Source organism: Ursus maritimus, unplaced genomic scaffold (assembly GCF_017311325.1).
Source record: "Ursus maritimus isolate PB19 unplaced genomic scaffold, ASM1731132v1 scaffold_6, whole genome shotgun sequence".
NCBI classification, from domain to species: Eukaryota; Metazoa; Chordata; class Mammalia; order Carnivora; family Ursidae; genus Ursus; species Ursus maritimus.
In genome coordinates, this window is record NW_024426774.1 from 53,549,367 (window position 1) to 53,563,123 (window position 13,757).

Genomic DNA, 13,757 nt, shown 5'->3' on the forward strand with positions numbered 1-13,757 from the left:
CTTTATTAAAAAAAGCAAATACTAAGCTCCAACTATTTTCAAATGGGGCCTTATTCAGATTATAACCAAAAAAAAAAAAAAAAGAAAGAAACACACAAAAAATAAAAAAACCAATAGCTACAAAATGAGAATATGATTATATATCTCCAAGCATTATTATGAGGATGAAATGGGATAATGCCTGCAAAAATACCTTGCAGAGTTCATAGGACATAGTTACCGGTAATTATTGTTATTATTATGGTGGTTTTGAGTACGTGATGATGAAAGTCCTCTTCAGATCTAAAATTAGGTGCTTAGAAGTAATTTAATCCTCAGGAAAGCCTGTCTCATTCCTTCACTCTATACATACCACCTTCCTAGACAGATAACACTTAGGGCCTGTGGACCATATCCACAGCAAATTCCTACTCGTGCCATAACTTTTTCATTAATCGGTAGGAGTGGGCATTTATGGACAATCTCTAAATACATTTCTTTCATAGTTGACTTATGTCTTCCATTCTTGCCCTCCCAGTCCACACTTCAGAAAATGAGCATGAAATCATAATCATTTGGAACTGAAGGGACCCCAGAGGTCATCTAATCCACCCTTGTTCTTTTGAAGATGAGAGACCTGAGGTTTGGAATGTGAGGTGACATCTCAAAGCCCCACAGCTGGCACTAACCCCCCCAGAACCCTAATTTCTTCCTTCCCATCCCAGCAGATAGGAAGTTAAGACAAGCCCTAATAGGTTTGGGATATTTGTTACGTGGATAGTATATCTGTTTTTCTTTTCCTATCTCCAGGAATTCTTTTTATCTGCAAATGACAAAAACCACACTTGAGGAATCCTTAGCAGAACGGGGTTCCATTGGTTCATATAATACGGCCCCAGGCTGCACAGAAATTCTGGACTCAAGGGACTTGAAGACCAGAACTCTTTTTTTGTGGATTGACTACATTTTCTCAGACTGACCTTCTCAATAAAGCTGCTCTAAAATTGGGAAAGGACTACACAGATTCGACCACACGATTCTGAATAAAACAGCAACGCACACACAGGAACATAACGGAATACAGGTGTTATTTTTCTCACACGGCAAGAATTACGAAGGTGAGCAGACTAAGGCTGGAGTAACTACTCAGGATGGTTTCAGTGATTCAAGCTGTCCCTATTCCTACTCCATAGTTCTTAGTCTTCAGACGTGCCGTGTTTCAAGCAGAAGGAGGGAGAAGATTAAGGGCAAAAGTCACCTGTCTGCTGAGAGTGACCCTTTTTATCAAGACAATAACTTTTCAGAAGTCCCACACAGTAGACTTTCATTTATATCACATTGACTGGAAAATGAGAGACAAGATCCCCTTTAGCTCCAGAAGAGTGTAAGGAGATAGATATTTTCAACTGGGAACATTCCCACTCAAAAAACAAATCAATCAATTTATCAATTAATTAATAATGGTGGGATTTTGTTCATAAGATAAAAGGGGAAACCAGATATACAGTAGGCAACTTGTTTGCCACAGGACATTCCTCTTATTTCCAACTAGACAAATCCTGCGAAGGGCCATGAATTGGCTCTCTTGGGCCCCAAAACCACCCTTGTGGCCAGAGTGGTGGGATATCCCGATTCATAGCCCCAGCTAGAACCACAGGCAGGCGAGGAGAGGATTCTCGACCTAAGGGGGAGGCACAATGGCCAGAAAAAAGGACAGGGTGCTCAGCAGGGGCGACCATAGACATCATGACAGTCCAAATTGTACCAGCGATATCCAAGACTCTATCCAAGAATTGTTCAATATTGAAAATACTGATCACATCAGGAATTTTGAAAAGCACCAAAAATTTCCTCTGATAAAGTTCAAAATGTATCCCAAAGCCACAGGGAAACCCGCAGCAAAAGGCCGATTCCAAATCTGAAATATATGAGATCGCACACCCATTTGTCAGGTGCACCATTTTACGGCCTACGGGTGAGTAATAGGTCAAGGCTAGGTATCTGCTGCCTCATCCGGTGATATTATCTTCAATCATGTTAATTAAATTAATAAGACTTGCACTAATGAAAACCGCAAAAATCTATTTTGGTTTCTATCAGCACATACATTTTGATAATTTAGTCCTGTCAGACTTGTGTGCCTCTCGGTATCAGATTCAATGCTCATAATATCAGGGTAATTTTAAGCGTTTTCTATACAAAACTAACAAAGAAAATGACTTGTGAACTAAATCTCACTTCGGTTGAGCAGCAAACCAAATCAAGGATTGTATATTCATGATGACTTTACTGACGCTGGTGGTTTGATCCATCCGTCTCTCTTTCTTAACATATATTCCTCTATGACATGTTTTCTAAGTGATTAGCCACCTGAGAAAATATTTAAATGAGCATATCATAAGGTAAAAGATTTATGACCTAAATTACATTAAACAAATTCAATATGCTGTGCATATGGAAATTAGAAGCTTCCAGATTATATTTTAGCCATTAAAATGTGCCTTAAAATATTTAGTTTCTGTTTGCAACAGTATGATTTTTTTTCCCCTGTTCATCTGATGGCAGATTCTCAAAGTAACCAAGCGAAAACAAATGACTTAGTCCTTGGTTCAGAGAAATAATGGGTTACTAGCATAATTAATTTTATGTTTAATTACTGTAGAATGAAACAATTCAACAATATCCAATCAATCCTTAGAATGACAGAACAGAAGGTCAGCAGTTGCTAAGTCAATTGTTTTGAAAGAGAAATTTATGTCAGGTTCTCTTTTATGTGCTATGGAAAGAAATTGGATAAAAGTGGTCAAGCAAACATTAATTAATTGTATAAATGTAATCTGGTTGTCATGCTAAATCATACAGGCCAGGGATACAGTTCTCAGAACGGTGGACAGGCACCCACTCCAAATTTCAGTGACATGCCCAAGCCACCCCCATTCCCAGGCCATACACAATCAAAAGCCCCCGAGTCAAATATTAACATCCCTAGAATTATTTTTCTAAAGTGTGCTTCGACAACCCCACGGAAAGGAGTGGATGGTTCCAGTCCATTTCCCTCCACACCACCCCTGCAGCATGTGGAGCTGAGACTAACCGAGCTCTCCATTCCCTCTGCGTCCCCGCCCATCTTGCTGTCCCATGAATAGCAAGAAGGAAAACGCCAAGTATTCCACAGAGCTATTCTCCTGATCCTTGCATCGATCCTATTGGGGAGCTCGTGTAGACAGTAAGCTAGTGGATCAGAAAAGCGGTCCCCATTACCTTTACGCACTTAAAGAGTTCATTATCCAAGATCTCTCCATGACTATGGATTTCCCCCACATTTTATGCATTTAAATACTCTGCTTATTCAACTCAGAAAACCCTAGCTTTCCCTTGACCATCACGAAGATACTTACATCGATACAATGGTGTATTTGCCCCAGGACTGTTTCTTTTGCCTCTATTACGATTCTTTTGGGAGATGCCCCCCGACATCCTATTTCCTTTTTTCTCAGTGGTTCCTTTCTGAACCCAGAGTATGGCGTAGCAGTTCCCCGGCAAGCACAAAGGTGAAAAGCCACATCTGCATCACCTGAGAATGTTCTGTGGAAAAAAACTGAGGCACCACCTTCTGGTTGTATCTACCAACTCCTTGAAGTCAGTCTTCAGAAACGCTGACGTGAGGAGACAGCGCCTTCCGTACCGAGGATGTGACTCAAAATGAAGAGTGTGCGGCCACTTAATTCATGGGACTCTGCAAAATGTAGGGCAAGCTCACTCATGGAGATGACCATCGGGAAGGCCCTGAGGCTCCCGGGGGGTGACTGCATCGAAGAGACGTGAGGGAGGCTGCCAGGTGCTGGAGAAGTTCTGGGTTTTGAGCTGGATGTTGGTTATGCGGATATGTTCCGTTCGTGCAAATTCACTAGGCTTGTAATTTAGATATTGTTCTGAATATAGGGATGTTCCCTGAACAGTGTGCCGAGTTCCCAGCACTGTGTGTGTATCTCCACGAATCAGAACAGTGGGGAACCCTCATGACAGCACCCGTCGGCCGTCTGGAGCAGCACGAAGTTATCCTGGGGGCCCGGATCAGCCACGCTATTGAAACCACGTATTTTCCAAAAGGAGAATTCAGCTTGTCTTCACATTCTTAAATACAAAGAAATGTGAGGATAACAAATTTACTGCCTTCAGAATAATCTATGAATTATTTCTTCCAGTATTAAGATTGCTCTCAGTAGCAAAATGGTTTGTCTACAGAAACAACCCTCTCAGACTGAGTAAATCCCAGGCTGACACCCACCTCGCCTGGACTCTGAGATCATTATTTCTGGTAGGAGAACTGGCGGACACTCTGAATGGCAAGATGGTACTCTCTAATAAATCCAATAAGGCCAGAAATAGAAATGCAGAAGCAGACTAGATTAAAACCATTAAATTATATTTCTCGAAAAAGGCACTTGATAAATCAGCCACTGATATTTTTGAATAAAGAAAGGGGGGGTAATCAGAAGGGGGAATGAAGCATGAGAGACTATGGACTCTGAGAAACAAACTGAGGGCTTCAGAGGGGAGGGGGGTGGGGGAATGGGATAGACCGGTGGGTAGTAAGGAGTGCACATATTGCATGGTGCACTGGGTGTTATACGCAACTAATGAATCATCAAACTTTGCATCAGAAACCAGGGATGTACTGTATGGTGACTAACATAATATAATACAAAGAACATTAAAAACAATCTGGTTTAATGTGTGTTGATTTATCCAAAGATATCCCATGCTTTGTGATATAAGTTCTTTACGACCACATTCTAATTTCTCAATTATACAAATACTAGGTTCTAATACCCTCATTAAAAAAAACTATGTGCCTTCTGTATGGATTACACATCGATGGGTATATTATAGTATAGCATAATATTGTCTTGTTCAATATTGTACGTCATCGAAACTAAGAAACCAACTCTGAGAAGCACAATTACTATTTTTCCTTTTTTATTGAACAAATTTGACATGAAACCCTGTGCACGATTAAAGCGTACGACGTGTTACTTTAATGCATTTATACTTTGTATAATACAATTGCATTGTAGCACTATTTATTATATTACACAATAATTACATAATTACAATATATTCATTATACCGTGTTAGATCCCTAGGTATTATTTTCTACTGGTTATAAATTCGTACCCTTAAACACCATCAATCTTGTCCATCCCCATTTTACTCTCTGTTTTTTACAGGTTTGCCTTTTTTCAGATTCCACGTATGTGTTTTCATGTAGTGCCTTTCTCTGTCTGAGTTATTTTGCTTAGCATAATGGAAGCACAATGATTTTATGTAATATCACGAAGAAAGTAAAAAAAAAATCCTAATTTAAAAAATTTCAGGACATCTCTTTTAAGAAGCAGCCTTATTTCAGATATTAAAAGATGAAAAATGTATCTTAGGCGTGCTGAAATATGTATTTTTTCCTACTATCAAAAAAAATGTCAGAAGAAACTTCCAGCTCATTTTAAAATTCAATGGCAATCACCAATTGACAAGGGTTTCTTGGGGGAGGAGGAGGCTGATGTTTTTAAATACATTGCACTGATTGCCTTTTTATGATATAATATGAAAGAGGAAAATATTGTTTTGCTTCTTTAAAAACAAAGTTGCTGATGGGTCACTTAGGTGGCTCAGTCAGTTAAGCGTCTGCCTTGGGCTCAGCTCATGATCCCCGGGTCCTGGGATCAGCCCAGGGTCTGGCGCCCTGCTCAGCAGGAAGCCTGCTTCTCCCTTTCAATGTGCCGTTCCGCCTGCTTGTGGTCTCTTGCATGCTCTCGCTCTCTCGCTCTCGCTCTCTCTCAAATAAATAAATAAAATCTTTAAAAAAAAAAATGCTCCTGCCTTTTACGAAGGGAACATAAAAGGTCACAGTCCGCTCTTCCCTTTCCTGCAGTAGTTTTTGCACTGCTAATGAAAATACGACATCAGACGGAGTACGAAGATCCGCACAACCGTAATTCACAAAATGCAGCTTCTCAATATTTCCTTTAAACACAACTCTGAAGCAGTTCTACAGCCACTTTACAAGACCTTAGACATGCATAATTATAGAAGAGAAGTGCATTTGCAGCACTGATTTCAACCACATTCTCTTAAACTTGATCCCCCAATGTCCCTGGCAGTAATAAAACTATCATTTGCCCCAGTGAATGTGCTTTGAAATTAATTTTTCTTTCCATTTTTAATTATAACACATTTTGCTTTCAAGAGAATAAGTAGAAGTCTAAATTAGAAGAAAACTCAATTATCTGAAACTTATAATTCATTCTAAACATATCGCTGAAAAACTGCTTGAAGCAGGAAAGTTCATGGGTCTTTTCCCTTTTTGAGTGGAGCTGGTATGAATCCTCTAGATTTGGGGCTTGAATCCTCCAACTATTTTGAAACCTTAGAAGAAAACAGGTTTATGAGATTGAAGCTTTTAAAATTCTGAGTAGGGGATAATGCTTCCACACGCCCGCCAATTTAAATGTAGTGAAATGGCAATAGCTAAATTGTGGAAGGAGCCGAGATGCCCTGCAACAGATGACTGGATTAAGAAGTTGTGGTCCATATATACAATGGAATATTACTCAGCCATCAGAAAGAACGAGTTCTCAACATTTGCTACAACATGGACGGCACTGGAGGAGATAATGCTAAGTGAAATAAGTAGAGAAAGACAACTATCATATGATTTCTCTCATCTATGGAACATAAGAACTAGGATGATCGGTAGGGGAAGAAAGGGATAAAGAAAGGGGGGGTCATCAGAAGGGGGAATGAAACATGAGAGACTATGGACTATGAGAAACAAACTGAGGGCTTCAGAGGGGAGGGGGGTGGGGGAATGGGATAGACCGGTGATGGGTAGTAAGGAGGGCACGTATTGCATGGTGCACTGGGTGTTATACGCAACTAATGAATCATCGAGCCTTACATCGGAAACCGGGGATGTACTGTATGGTGACTAACATAATATAATAAAAAATCATTAAAAAAAAAATAATAATAAATAAATTTAGTGAAATGGGATAAAGAATGAAATACTTTAGGAAAAGACGACCACTATGTGGATGATACACTTTACCAGTGGGATCAGTTAGAAATACTTTGGGACAAAACATGACGAGAACTTTATCACTAGCCCTTTCTGAGCATTGTGGATCAACGTTCCTGTGCTTTCCTTTTTACTCACAGAATTCTATATAAATGCTTAACAACAAATGCAAGATGTAAATTTTGATTGAATCCTGGATTTTATTTTTTTAAAGATTTTACCTATTTGAGAGAGAGAGCATGAGTGGTGGGGTGGGGGACAGGCAGAGGGAGAAGCAGACTCCCCCCTGGGAGGAGGGAGACAATGTGGGGCTCAATCCCAGGACCCCAGAACCACGACCCGAGCCAAAAACAGACGCCCAACCCACTGAGCCACCCAGGGGCCCCTGAAATCTGGATTTTAAAAGGCAACTCTAAAATGCATTTTGGGGACAACTGGGAAACTGGAATATGCACTATATATTAGATTATATTAATGAATTGTTAATTTTCTTTGGTGTGATAATGGTGTTTTAGCCACATGAGAAAATGTCCTAGCTCTTAGAGGACACATGCTGAAGGTTTAGGAGTAAAGTGTCATGATGTCTGTAATTTACTTTCAAGTAGTACTAACACACACATGGACACGCATGAAAGAGAGAGAGAACACACAAATGTGACAAAAGGTTAACAATTGGTGAATCCAGGTGGAAGGTGTACAGGTATTCATGATATCATGTTTTCTACTTTGCTGTAGGTTTGAAATGTTTTCAAAATAAAGAAGTTGAGGGGACCTTGATTCAATGCATGGAAAAAATTTTCATCTGAATGACATTGAATACATGCATTTTTCTCTCTTTCCCTACATTACAACAGTTGATTTTAATATGTGCTTCTCTGATGTTCCAATAAAATACTTCTGGAAGAAGAGCAGGTCAGCAGGCCTTGTCTTAAGTTTATTAACTGACAATCTACTTTCAATGCAAAAGAAAATGTAACCTAGGTCTGTTTTAAGGCAATGATTGTCAGCTCACATGGTCAATATGTCATGCAGGGTACACTTCATTAAGGAGTGAATTACTTTGCTTGTAATCTGAGCTAAATGAATGTCAATGTCAGGTTGCATAAATCATAGATTAAAATGTATCACTAAGTGCAATCAGAGAGGCAGCGTCACCCTTTGCCCTCCAAAAAACAACCCCAAATCAGGGCTCATCTTATACAAGTTTTCCGAGTGGCAGATAGAAGTCTCTTGTACCGCGGAAAGGACCACAGGGCTTAGATGTAATGTTTATATGCCTTACTGCCACTCCATCTCTGGGAAGATCGAAAAGTAAGACTTCACTCTGTCCAGGGGTTCATTAGCTAAACGAGCACATTCTCCAGGTTGATATCCCATGTAATGATAAGAGAAACAAACAAAAACTCCCTGCCAAGGGTAAATACTAAAAAGTATATTATTTTGGCAGAATCTCTCTCATATCCTAAGCTTTATAGAAAAGGCAAATGTCCTTGAAAAGCTGCCCTCCAAAGATAAGGCCCCCCATCTACATAAAAGCATCTAGTGTAATGCACTCATCCTTGGCCAAGGCAACGAAATGCATCTCTGGTCTCTGGTTCTTCCAAAGGAGACAAGTACATTCAGCAGCCACGTCTAGCTAACGAGGCACCCACTGACCATGCTGATGGTTCTGAACACGGGAGAGGTTTGTGAAGTGGACAGACAGCTGACTCCAGCGTCAGAGAAGAAAGGGATTTGCACCCCAGTGCTGCTGCTGTCTGTCCGCATAAGCTTGAGCAGTCAGTTAAGATTTCTCCTCCTTGGTTTCTTCATCAATGAAATAGGTACGATGATGCCCACCTCTCCAGATTGTTGGAATAGTTAGCAGTAACATATGAAAAACACCTTGTAAGGGCCTGACATGTATCAGCTACTCAACAAAAGGTGAATTATTATAAATTGTTTAAAGCAGTAAATTCTATTTTTCAAAGATATGAGTGGTTTCTGATGGAGCAGATCCCTCCGGTCTTGATCTCAGTAGGTAATAAATGCACTTTGGGTGGAGAGTTCTGTGCATATATCAGTGATCCGGTGATACTCAGTAAGGCACCTTGTGCACAATACCAAGTAAGCTAGAAAGCCGGCTTATTACTATGGCGTCTCACCACTGCTCGAGGAAGATCTGAATTTTCCAACTGGGAAGAATGGCAGGAGAGAGACAAAAACTATATAATTTCCCTCATATGTGGACTCTAAAAACCAAATAAATAAACAAACAAACAAAAAGCAGAATCAGACCTGTAAACACAGAAAACACATGGATGGTTTTCAGAGGGGACGGGGGTAGTGGGACCGGCAAAATGGGTGAGGGGAGAGGAAGCAACAGGCTCCCAGTTAGACGGTAGCTGCGTGAGCATAGCCCAGTGTTTAAACTTGTCCCATCACTATGTTTTCCACTTGAATGTGGCATGTGTGTCAACTATACTCAAATGTAAAAATTAATAATAAAAGAAAAGAATGGTAGGTAAAGGCCAAATACCTACTCCATTTTGTTCCATGTCCCTATTTCTTTTTTCTTCTTTCTTTTTTTTTTTTTTAAGGTTTTATTTATTTATTTTGACAGAGAAAGCGAGAGAGGGAACACAAGCAAGGGGAGTGGGAGAGGGAGAAGCAGGCTTCCCGCTGAGCAGGGAGCCCGATGCGGGGCTCGATCCCACGACCCTGGGATCATGACCTGAGCCAAAGTCAGACGCTTAACGGCTGAGCCACCCAGACACCCCACCATGTCCCTATTTCTACATGAGATCTCCCAACCTTGTGTGGAAGAGGACCAGCTACTTTCCCTTTCTCAGGAGTGCAGCGTGAGGAAGGGACCCCACACTGGCTTCCACAGTGGGGATCCATCTGGCAGGGGAATATGAGAGGGAAAAGTTCCACGGAGCACAACCACCCGATGCAGGGGGCTTCTAGAAGTTCTTACTTGAAGATTTACTAGATTTACTAGGTGAGGCTATTTGTTCTTTTTAATCTGTGGGCCTGACCTCCCGCTTGTAGAGTCCCATCCTATATCCGTAGCATTTCACTGTGAAGTTACATCGGCAAAAGTAAAACAAGCTGTATCTTCTAAATCGTCAGGACCAAAGTTGTTTTGTTTTCTGTTGAGATGGTCCCCAATGACTCTTCTCTCTGTAGATATGTGGAAATAACGTTTTTTGAGATGTGATCCTTGGTCTCCAGGAAGAGGGGTAGGATTGGGTAGAAAGGGCCCAGCTCAGGGCCAGACACACAGTAGGTGTTCCATACGTACACAGAGAACGAACGCGTGCCAGAGGGTTTTCCTTCCGCTTAAAGTCAAAAGAGACAATAGGCATTATCATCCTAAAGGAAGAGCTCTCTGAAGAGCGTCCTCTAGAAAAGCACCGTGGCCAACCAAGCAAGATTGCATTTTCAGTGTTAACCTAAACCATCTTTTAAGTTGGCTAGAAGGTCAAGACAGCAGCTCTTAAACCAGCAACTGAATTTACAATAAAGGAGTGTCCTTCCCCTGCATGGGAAATTTTTACCTTGCCCTCTCCTTTGGTCACACACTGCATGAGAATTTCTTTAGATTTTTCAAAAGTGAAAGTTGGACTAAATAAGATGTGAGCTTTAGAGGCTGAGACCGGCTGGATGTGTTTTTTAAACAGCTCTTTCGATGGGCGAATCCGGCAGCCTGATGAAGAGACACATGCCTAGATCATCTGTCATCTGCTTGACTTTAAGCCCTGAGGGGTAGTTTGTGCCAGAGCAGGAAAGAAGTATGCCCCAAGAGACTGAGGACAGCACTACCTGGTAATCAAAAAAGAGAAATGAACATGGCATTGAAGAGACTTAAAGAGGCGGGCACAAAACTCATTTGTTTACCCCCTAATATAAATTTCCTCACAGACCTCGTTCATTTCTGCTATCCTTCTCCCCAGCTGGGGAAGAAATTGCATCATTTCTCTTCCTTGCCTTTACATCTCCACTCGCATAGAGTGCCACTTGCATCCCCGAGCACACTGGGTATAGGCATTGCCCACAGCTCAGGACGAGGCCGGCGGGGTCCGCAGCTCCGAGTGGCTTTTACAGATTTTCATGGGGCCAAGGGCTCTTCTCACAGGAGGTCAGCTACAGGACCTTGGGAGTCTAGGCAACGAGAATGCAGAGAGAGGGTCCCAGACAGAGTCTGAGAGGTTCTATCTCAGCTACAGAAATCCCTGCCCCAAATCCAGCTCCTGCCACCCCATTCCAGATGGGTATAAGCCTGAAGTGACTCAGGAGACCCCACTCATTCTTTCTGGTACAGAGGCTCCAAATGGGTTTATATCCATGGTACTTTGCTACATCTCCTCTTCGGACACCAGCTAGAACTCACTCACTCTGGTGGTTTTCATTTTGTATTCCCCGTTTTGTAAAGTGAAGTTGTTTCCGCTCCAGAACCCCGTGATACCTATTCCAGTGCGATAGACACAGCAGTCTAGGTAACATACTTCATCAACGAATACCTGAATTACAGAATTCTTTGCGAAAAGGGGTTACAGCATTTACTTTAAATCCTGTATTCCACATCATTAATTAGGTTGATAGAACGTCTTATATTTGTTTCAGAGGGTAAAACTGCCTTCTAAGAAAAATTCATTGACACTGAGAAGTTTTGAAATCAAAGAACATTCCTCCTAAATGTCATTTCTTTGCCAAATTATGAAATTTGGCAACTGGTGAAAAAGAATGCATATTAAACCTTTAGGAGTATAACGAGTCAGGGAATAAAAAATCTCATTATAATAATTTTTAATTCACTTATTGTAAAGTGTTTTTGAAAATAGAGATTGGTATGAATAACAATATAGAATGCCTTTGGGGCTGCCATGCAGGTTAAAAAAGTGAAATATTATAAGCATAGCTGTGGTTGTCATCCTAAAGCATTTGTTTATACTTCCACACATATGTAAATTTCTCTAGCCAACATACAGCAGCATTTGGCATATTTTTAAATTCTGCCTAAATGGTACCCTCTCGTACCTATGTAATTTGTGTTTTTTTAATGCAGACTTTTAAAAATACATCTGCACTGATCCGTGTTGTTCTAATTTCTTCATTTTTTCTTTGTCACATACTATTCCACCATATGAAGATACCACAGTCCAGTCAGCCATTGAGAGCCTGGTTTTCAAAAGAGAAGAAACCTTTATCATGTGAAAGAAAGAACAATCAGGTAAAACCGACCCTTCAGTTGTATACACCATGTTCCAAACCAGGGCTTGTTGGAGTCTTGTCTCCGTGCGGCTCGGGAATGCCGCTGAGGGAGTGGCTAAGGCAGAATTGGGCAGGAAGCTAATGCACAGAGTGTAAGACAGGAGGTGGCAGAAAGTAGCGCTGAGCAGCCCCGTGCCTCTCCCTGGGGTAATGGCCCCGGGGATGCCAAGTCATACCGATGACCGGCTGGCCATCCCATGCCAAATCACCTTCTGGTCCTCTAGGAAAATCACTTACTTGTTCACTTCATTAAAACTGGGTACTTGGAGGTATGTCTTCCCGAAACACCTGGAAGTTATGCTCTTTGCCTACACGAATCACTTCCCTGGATGATCCAGGAGTTATCCAATAATTAATTGAAAGCAAGATCAGTTGCTGCTCAAAGACAAGCCCCGACCTGAGCAGTTTCCCTGCCCCCCGGCCACAGATACCCCGCCCTGCCATTCTTGGCCTTCAAACCAGCAAGTGGGAGGATGGGGCAAAGAGCGGTGAGCTAACGGAGGATCCGGGACACCTCACCCACCTGGGGGGTCTCCTCTACCCAGTTCAGTGTACACACTGACACCGGCTTGCCCAGGCCCCTGCACCAAGGATATGCCCGAAGGAGTGGGAGCCCAGAATTAATAGTGTCCGGAGGGCAAGGCCAACGCCCTGCCAAGGGTGGGGCCTCTTGTTGACACCCAGAGGGAGGAAGAAACCCACTGACAACAACAAAAGGCGCAGGTCATCCAATCCGTTAGTTCTACACTTTCCTTTCAGTAGCAAGATTCTGATCCACATTTTTAAAAAAGGCTCTCCAAGCATACTTATAATTATTCCAATTTAATGGATCACCGATCTTAAAGAAAAAGGTATGAAATAAACAGGCTACTCATATTTGCTTCTTAGTTCCAAAATAAACAATATAACACTGTTATTAATGTTTATAGTAAATCTAGTCTGGAATGACATCACTTGAAACCTTTCTGCATAAAGATAATTCAAGCCTCTAAATATCTGCTTTGTATAGAAAGTACTATTGCTAGGTTCAAAAGGGACAAATAGAATATTCTAAGAAAAGCAAGGTACAAAAAGTACTTGGTGTCACATCACTCAGTAATTTAGGGAAAAGCATTTGCTAGAACCCAAGCGTCTGGTGCTCTTTTGCTGTATTTCCAAATATGATGAACCTTGAGCTAAGGAGTGAAGATGTATGGAAGATTCCAGCATCAGTCAGTGGTTACCTTCCCTATATTCCTAAAATTGCATCTTTTTTTTTCAAGAGGTTCCCCGTTAGTTTTTAAATGCAAGTTGCAGAGTGAAACAGTTTATCTACAGTGATACAAACAGAAGAGGCAGCCTCCCCGAGTGAGACCAGCAAGGACCGACAGAGAGGAAAAGGAAAACACAGAGTCACACTTGGGTAATCTCAGCAACGGTGAGAGGAAGTTGTTAGGCTACGTTA

The 13,757-nt window shown here is 41.4% G+C and overlaps 1 long non-coding RNA gene across 2 annotated transcripts in view; it reads right to left on the minus strand.

Moving 5' to 3' along the window:
• The window catches only part of LOC103671332, a 38,742-nt gene that overhangs the window by 24,526 nt on the left and 459 nt on the right, over window positions 1-13,757 (minus strand). The gene's annotated exons all lie outside the window — the stretch shown is intronic.